The 8,938-nt window shown below is 40.5% G+C and overlaps 1 protein-coding gene across 4 annotated transcripts in view; it reads right to left on the reverse strand.

Moving 5' to 3' along the window:
* The window catches only part of RNF185 (ring finger protein 185), a 35,508-nt gene that overhangs the window by 25,318 nt on the left and 1,252 nt on the right, over positions 1 to 8,938 (reverse strand). For 2 of the 4 annotated variants that reach the window (XM_031028382.2, XM_081801791.1), the window contains exon 2: positions 2,723 to 2,896. The exons of the other annotated variants lie outside the window; for them this stretch is intronic. The gene's annotated coding sequence lies outside the window, so the exon portion shown is untranslated. The remainder of the gene's footprint in view (positions 1 to 2,722; positions 2,897 to 8,938) is intronic. 4 annotated transcript variants of the gene reach the window in all.

Here is an 8,938-nt window from a genome sequence, read left to right on the forward strand (position 1 = left end):
GAGATAGAAAGTGGATTAGAGGTTACCAGGAACTAGGATGAGGGGGGAATGGGAAGTTATTGTTTAATGGGTACAGAGCTTCTGTTTGGGGTAATGATAAAGCTTTGGAAACACACAGTGGTGATGGCTGCACAACATCGTGAATGTACTTAATGCTGCTGAATTGTACACTTAAAAACGTTTAAAATGGTAAATTCTGTTATGTATATTTTACCACAATAAAGTGGTTTTTTTTTTTTTAAACTTCTTTCTTCTTTAGATTTTATTTATTTATTTGACAGAGACAGAGATAGCGAGAGCAGGAACACAAGCAGGGGGAATGGGCAAGGGAGAAGCAGGCTTCCCGCTGAGCAGGGAGCCCGATGTGGGACTTGATCCCAGGACGCTGGGATCATGACCTGAGCCGAAGGCAGACGCTTAACGACTGAGCCACCCAGGCGCCCCACAATAAAGTTTTTTTTAAAAAGAATGTGCTCCTTATTAGAAAGAAAACCAGATTTCCATTCACTAAGAACACGCTGAGTAATCGTTATATATATCTATACAATACTTACTAACTTATCGAGTAAGTGAATGGCTAAGTAAATGTATCAGAGGTAATGCTTACAAAAAAAGGCTGGCAAAAGTGCAGAGACATCAACATTAAAATGCTAACAGGAGGGGCCTCTGTGTGGTTCAGTCCATAGTAGAGTATGCGACTCCTGATCTCAGGGTTGTGGGCTGGAACCCCATGTTGGGTATAGAGATTAGTTAAAAATAAAAATCTTAAAAAAAAAATGCTAACAGGAAAAAGCAAGCTATAGAACTATGTGAAGTGAATGGTTCTAACCATTAAAAATGTACACACTGGGCGCCTGGGTGGCTCAGATGGTTAAGCGTCTGCCTTCAGCTCAGGTCATGATCCCAGGGTCCTGGGATCGAGTCCCACATCGGGCTCCCTGCTGGGCGGGGAGCCTGCTTCTCTCTCTCTCTCTCTCTGACTCTCATGAATAAATAAATAAAACATTAAAAAAAAATGTACACACTGGGGGAGAAACAAGAAGGAAATAAAGCAACTTAATAAAGGCTCTCTTCGGATACTAGAGTTAGAAACAACGTGGGTGGGAAGAGAGGGAAGCTTTTCTGTATTTCCCAAAATAAGCATATATTACTTTCACAATTAAAATTATTGTTTTGTGCCCCTCACCCAAAATACTTTCAACCTAGAACTTCCTGTTTCAAAAAACAAGTCCCGAAGTTATGTGTCCTTTTTCATTTTAACGTACTGTGATACCAATTAATAGGGGAAATAGGGCTCATTAAAAACCAAAAACTAATTGTGGAAAATTTATTTAGGTTGAAAGAAACCTTTGGGGGCACCTGGGTGGCTCAGTCATTAAGCGTCTGCCTTTGGCTCAGGTCATGATCCCAGGGTTCTGGGATTGAGCCCCGTATCCGGCTCCCTGCTCCGCGGGAAGCCTGTTTCTCCCTCTCCCTCTCCCCCTGCTTGTGATCCTGCTCTCACTGTGTCTCTCTCTGTCAAATAAATAAAATTTAAAAAAAAAAAAAAAAAGAAAGAAACCTTTGTATTTCATTTAGCCCCAATTCCTTGTTAAATAGATCTGACTTCTTTGCAACATAGTTCCAATCCTAGGTTGATCAGTGAACAAAGAGAAATGTATGATGGTCAGCACACCCCCACTTACGCCTGCAAAGACACCTCTCTACAACCTCCTGACACAACACTGCATAATTTACTGTACAGAGACACAAAAAGATCACTTCAAAGAAGAAAGTATTAAATAAAACCTACTATCAATAGATTATGAGTGTAGCTGATTAACAAGTCTAATCTAATCAATGCACATATTTCCTTTGACTGAGCTGGTCATGTCCTTTCATTTCTCTATTTTAGCATCTGCCTAACTGCACTTCTCTCCACCACATTTCCGTTACTTTTAAGAGTATGTTCAATATCTCCAGAGATAACCTGTCTGGAACCTGCTCCAGCCACTTGCTTCTTTAAGCTTTTCCCTAAAGATCTTGTTTTCTACTCAACTTCACCAACCCACTTCTGTGGCCATGCTCTAAAATTTGTCATTAACTATTACTAGACTATTAAAACGTGTATTTCAGTAGTCTCATCATCTTACCACCACTTCTTAAATTCTAGCAAATTTCTTCTTAAAGAAGATCTTTAAGAAGAATTTCTTCTTAAAGAAGAAATTTCAGTTTGATAAGACTTCAAGTAACTGGGATGGCTAGTTCACTAACTTTACTCCCTTTCTACTGCATATAAAGACTCTTCAAGTCCTTACTTTTTTTTTTTTTTAAACGATTTTTTTTTTTTTAAATTTTATTTATTTATTCATGAGAGACAGAGAGAGAGAGAGAGAGACAGGCAGAGAGAGAAGCAGGCTCCCAAGGAGCAGGGAGCCCGATGCGGGACTCGATCCCAGGACCCTGAGATCATGACCTGAGCCGAAGGCAGACGCTTAACCATCTGAGCCACCCAGGCGCCCTTCAAGTCCTTACTTTTTATCTTATTTAGATCTCATGGTCCATCCTTTTATCCAAATGCATACCTCCATAATTTCCTTCCCCTCCTTAGTTTCCATAAAGGACTTACTTTAAAAAATGTAAAACAGTAAAATAATGCCTTCCTATTTATTGATATATTAAAAGAACTGAATACGCCTAGACAGGGAAGAAGGAGAAGGAGATTTTCTGCAAATCAACTTACCTTGAATTTATGACCTCAGAAGACCCCTTGCAATTTTCAGCAATCCTTCCACCATATTTTGAGTCAATCTAATTTATCAGTCTGTGAGGGCTGTTTCATAACTTTTTACTCCTTCAGTTACAAACAGCTCCTACTTTCTCTTCACCTTCACTAATGACCATCCTTATTATTGCCCTGAAAAAAGTAAAAACAAGAGAACTTCCTTATCTTCCTACTTCCAAATAGGACAACTTGGCTCTGTCTGTAGTCTTATATTCTTTTTTCTCTCTTTATTACCATGCGTGAACTATCTCTGCTCTTAACTAAGGCTAAACTTTCCACTCATACCATGGATTACATTTCCTCTCACCTGTTCAAGGTATTTGCTCCCCAAAATATACCTTTTCCCTTGCATCTTTAAAGTTTGGCACTTGGCTAAATCTTTTCTTATTTCTAAATCAGTAAGAAAAATCGGTGTTATCTATACTGCAGTGTCTCCCATCTTAATTTCTTTTTTTTTTTTTTTTAAAGATTTTATTTATTTATTCATGAGAGACAGAGGCAGAGGGAGAAGCAGGCTCCCCGCGGAGCAGGGAGACCGATGCGGGACTCGATCCCAGGACCCTGGGATCATGACCTGAGCCGAAGGCAGACGCTTAACCGACTGAGCCACCCAGGCGTCCCTCCCATCTTAATTTCTACATACTGTATCAAAATACTTGTTAAATGAGTGAATTACTCAATTAATGGTTCTCAGGAATATGCCTCTTTCTGGTTCCTAATTATGGGGATTATCATATCTCATTCCTCATCCCCCAGTCCTTCTAATCTTTGGAAAAGGAAACATATATATTATATATTTTAAGATTTTATTTATCAGAGAGAGAAGGAAACATATTTTTTAAAGATTTTATTTATTTGACAGAGAGAGACACAGCAAGAGAGGGAACACAAGCAGGGGGAGTGGGAGAGGGAGAAGCAGGCTTCCCGCAGAGCAGGGAGCCCGATGCGGGGCTCGATTCCAGGACCCTGGGATCATGACCTGAGCCGAAGGCAGACGCTTAACGAATGAGCCATGCAGGCGCCCTGGAAACGTATTTTCTAAAGTTTCAGGCCCCTAATGCTAGAAATGCTCTTAATATGGTATTAAGTCTGAAGTAAAAAGGGTGCATATGTCTTCCTGAATGATTCCTCTTAGTTGAATGTGAAGATTTTGCATTTTGGACTACACTTTTATTATGGACATGAATTCTACCAACAAATAAAATGCTGGAGGAAAATGCAGACAATCCTTGCTTGGCACAGTAAAGCAGGACAATAAAAATGCAAGCTGATACTATAAAAAATGATAGTAATAATCAATGGGAAAATCACAATTGTGAATTTTAAAAAATTTTATCCCATTAAAAACACTCTTACTATTGGTACACATGCTTAGTGAAGTGAAAAAATAAAATTAATACTCATTCAGTTTACTGTAACTTAAAATATTAAAAGCATTGAAAATTAAAGTGTCTTTTTTCTTTGTAAAAACTTTTTTTTAAGAGGGGGGAGGGGATGAGGGAGAGAATCTTTTTTTTTTTAAGATTTTTATTTATTTGAGAGAGCAGAGAGCACAAGCAGGGAAGGGGGTGGAGAGGGGCAAAGGGAGAGGAAGAAGCAGACTCCCCGCTGAACAGGGAGTGATGTGGGACTTGATCTCAGGACCCCGAGATCATGACCTGAGCTGAAGGTAGATGCTTAACCAACTGAGCCACCCTGGAGCCCCAAGGGAGAGAGAGAGAATCTTTTTTTTTTTTTTTTTTTTTAAGATTTTATTTATTTGAGAGTGAGAGGGGAGAGAGAGAGAGAGCACATGAGAGGGGGGAGGGTCAGAGGGAGGAGACTCCCTGCTGAGCAGGGAGCCCGACTCAGGACTCCCGGGACTCCAGGATCACGACCTGAGCTGAAGGCAGTCACTTAACCAACTGAGCCACCCAGGTGCCCCGAGAGAGAGAATCTTAAGCAGGCTCCCACACCCACTGCAGAGCCCAATGCAGGGCTTGATCTCACAACCCTGAGATCACAACCTGAGCCAAAATCAAGAGTTGGATGCTTACCCAACTGAGCCATCCAGGCGCCCCTGTTTTATTTTTTAATTATATGTTCAGAATGGTCTGGTTATAGCTAAATGCTCTGGGGTCAAAAGAGGCATGGGTGCACCGGTAGCTTTGCCACCCCACACAGCTGTCCCAATATCACAAGTCCGGAGTAATCCAAACCACCACTGACTCCTCTACTCCTTGCTTGTGACCAGACAACCACGAGAGTAGCTCTCAGATGGCAGGATCTCTTAGTGGTCTTATCACATTTCAAATAATACCATAGTTCCCCTTTTACTTGATTATGGCCATCCCAGCTCTGCATGATCAGCAGTGGTTGGGCTTGAGAGAAGCTCTGAATGGTCAGCAGTTTCAAAGGGACAATTACTCTGCACTTCAGCATGTCCAAATCCAACTCCATTCAGATCAGGGAGTTACTGGCATTGCCTCAGATTTTGCAGTTCAGCTCACTCTGAGTTACTTCAAGGGGCTTCAGGGAATCTGCAAACTCTCTGAATATTTACATGCAAAACTGCATGATAACAAATAACTCAATTATAAAATGGGCAAAGGATTTGAATAGACATTTCTCCAAAGACACACAGATGGTCAATATGCACATGAAAAGATGTTCAACATCATCAGTCATTAGGGAAATGAAAATAAAAACTACATAGATGCCACTTTGCAGCCACTAGAGTGGATATAATAATAACAACAACAAAAAGGGACAATAACAAGTGTCGAAGAGGATGTGGAGAAAATGGAACCCTCACATATTGCTAATGGGAATGTAAAATGGTGCAGCTGCTGTGGAAAACAGTTTGGCAGTTCTTCAAAAAGTTAAACACTGAGCTGCCATATGACCCAGCAATTCCACTCCTAAGGAGACACATCTAGGAGGACTGAAAATATGTTCAAACAAAAACGTGTACATGAATGTTCACAGCAGCATTAGTCATAGTAACCAAAGGGCAGAAACAACCTAAATGTCAATCAACTGATGAATGGATAAACAAAATGTCGTGTAACCATACAATGAAATATTATTCATCAATAAACGTAATGAAATACCGATATAGGTCACAACATGGATGAACCTTATGAAAACATATGCTAATGAAAGAAGCCAGACACAAAAGCCACATACTGTAAAAAGGGCACATACTATATGAATCCATATTAGTGGTTGCCAGGGGATGGAAGAGGGGAGAATAAGGAGTGCCTGCTAACATGTACAGGTTTTCTTTTGGGGGACATGAAAATGTTCTGGGATTAAAATAGTGGTGATGATTACACAACCTTGTGAACATACTAAAAACTACTAAATTGTACTCTTTAAAATGGTGAATTTTATGATATGTGAATTCCATTTCAAAAAAAAATTGACATTCTACAAAATTGGCCAGTCCTCTTCAAAAGTTTACAGTCGGGTTGCCTGGGTGACTCAGTCAGTTAAGCCTCTGCCTTTAGCTCATGTCATGATCCCAGGGTCCTGGGATTGAGCCCCCCATGGGGCTCCCTGCTCAGTGGGAAGCCTGCTTCTCCCTCTGCCCCTCCTCCTGCTTGTGCCTTCTCTCTCTCTCTCAAATAAATAAAATCTTTAAAAAAAAAATAAAGTTCACGGTCACAAAAGACAAAAAAGACTGAGGAACTGTCTCAGATCACTAGAGACTCAGGAGACTTGAAAACTAAATGCAATGTGGAAACTGGGCTGGATCCAGGAACAGAAAAAGGACATTAGTAGACAAATGGCTAAATTTGAATAAAGTCTATATATTAGTCAGTAGTACTGTATTAATGTTAAATTTCTTATTTAGTTAATTTTAACATGGTTATGTAAAATGTTAACATTAGGGAAAGTTGGGTGAAAAGTATACAGGAAGTTTGTGTATTATTTTTGCAAGTCTAAAATTATTTCAAAATAAATTATACAAAAGCTTAAAAATGTTAAAAAATGTTTAAAAAGTTAAAAATGTAAAAAAGTTAGAGTTAAAAAATGTACATGAAAAAACCAGGAGCTGGTAAGTTCTGTAAAATGCCATACAGTAAATACTTTAGACTTCATGAACCATATGGTCTTTGGGGCAACTACTCAACTCTTCTGCCAAAGACTACAATTGTAAATTAATGGGTGTGGCTGTGTTCCAATAAAACCTTATTTATAGTTTTAAATTTCCTATAATTTTCACAGATCACAAAACATTATTCTTTTCTGGATTTATTCCCCACCATTTAAAAATGTAAAATCCATCCCTAGCTCACATGCCCTGCAAAAACAGGCAATGGAGCCAGATTTGGCCCACATGCCATAAACTGCAGACTCTCTAGATGAGAATCTGCCAATGTGAGGGACACCAGGGTGGCTCAGTCCAGAAGAGCATGCGACTCTTGATCTCAGGGTCATGAGTTCACGCCCCAGACTGGGTGTAGAGATTACTTAAATAAAAAATAAATAAATAATAAAAGAATTTGCCAATGTGTGCTTCAGTTAAAAAAAAAAAAGTACTGCACATCAATTAAGTTTGGCAACACTAGATTAAACAAGGTTAGGTATGTTTCTTTATTATAGGACATCCCAGTACATTGGAACTGAGAAGTTCCAAGAAAAGATAATGATATACAGCATTTTCCAAACTTATTTTTACTATGGAACTCTTTTTTCAGAGGCATCTCTTCAGAGTAGTGGCCTGAAGAACACACTTCGGAAATGCCGATTCAGGTACCTTTTTTTTTTTTTTTTTAAAGATTTTATTTATTTATTCATGAGAGACAGAGAGAGAGAGAGAGAGAGAGAGAGAGGCAGAGGGAGAAGCAGGCTCCCAAGGAGCAGGGAGCCCGATGCGGGACTCGATCCCAGGACCCTGGGATCACGACCTGAGCCGAAGGCAGACGCCCAACCATCTGAGCCACCCAGGTGCCCCTCAGGTACTTTTTTAAAAGGAAAATTTCAGATTAAGAAGTATTAAAGACATCACCAAATTACAATCATTTTACCCAGCACCTGGATGATATCTGAATAAGCATTTCACAATGGTTTTTTTGTTTTTGTCCTAGGAAACACAAACAAAGCAGGAAGGTAAACACAAGCAGGAAGTCTTGGCTCAACAAAATCTATTTTTCGGGAGGGGGATAGGATGTGAGCAGAAGTGGGTCATAATATGGAATCTTTGCTCCATAGGGCAATGTAAGCATTCTTACAGGTTTTGTTGTTGTTGTTGTTGTTGTTAAAGATTTTATTTATTTGACAGAGAGAGACACAGCAAGAGAGGTAACACAAGCAGGGGGGAGTGGGAGAGGGAGAAGCAGGCCTCCTGCCGAGCAGGGAGCCCAATGTGGGACTCGATCCCAGGACCCTGGGACCATGGACTGAGCTGAAGGCAGACGCTTAACGACTGAGCCACCCAGGCGCCCACATTCTTACAGGTTTTGAAAAAGCAACCTGCTTTTAGGAACTTCAACGTTTGATTAGAAAACTAAAGATAAGCTAGGGGCGCATGGATCATGAGCTCAGGGTCCTAGGATGAGCCCCAGGGCTCTGTGCTCAGGGGGAAGTCTGCTTGTCCCTCTGTGCCCCGCCCCCATTCCTGCTCTCCCTCTCTCAAATAAATAAAATCTAAAAAGAAAAGAAAAGAAAACTAAAGATAATGCCAGAAGCATTACCTGTAGATTGTATGTTAGGGAGGATGAACTGGCAGTCCCTAAGAGGACTGGTTTTTAAATGCTAGATGAAAAGTTAGCTGACAGATTGCAAAAATTCTCTCATTAGACACAAGAGCTATACAAGGCATTGCTGGAGAGAGGATTAAAGAGGAATTTATGTCCCAGGGAGGAAAGGCTGGCCTAAACAACCCTGAGGGGCCCTTCTGACCGAGGCTCCTCAATTCTGTGATCCAAAGAGTTCACTGGCTTCTCCTGATCAAACACAAAGTCTTTAGCAGCATTTCCAAGTTACTCTAAAAACATAAGCTACAAACCAATGGGGTGGGGTACCTCCTTAGTTATTCAACAAACATTTAAGGAGCCCTTATCAGATGGGCCATTCCAAAGTCCCTGAAAAAAAGGATGGTGCACAGGACAACCAGGAACAGATTACACTATTTCACACCCACTGGCCTTACTTCTAGAAAATGTAGGCTGAGGCGGGGGGGGGGGG

The sequence above is a fragment of the Leptonychotes weddellii genome, chromosome 13 (assembly GCF_054177405.1).
Source record: "Leptonychotes weddellii isolate Sample4059 chromosome 13, ASM5417740v2, whole genome shotgun sequence".
NCBI lineage: Eukaryota > Metazoa > Chordata > Mammalia > Carnivora > Phocidae > Leptonychotes > Leptonychotes weddellii.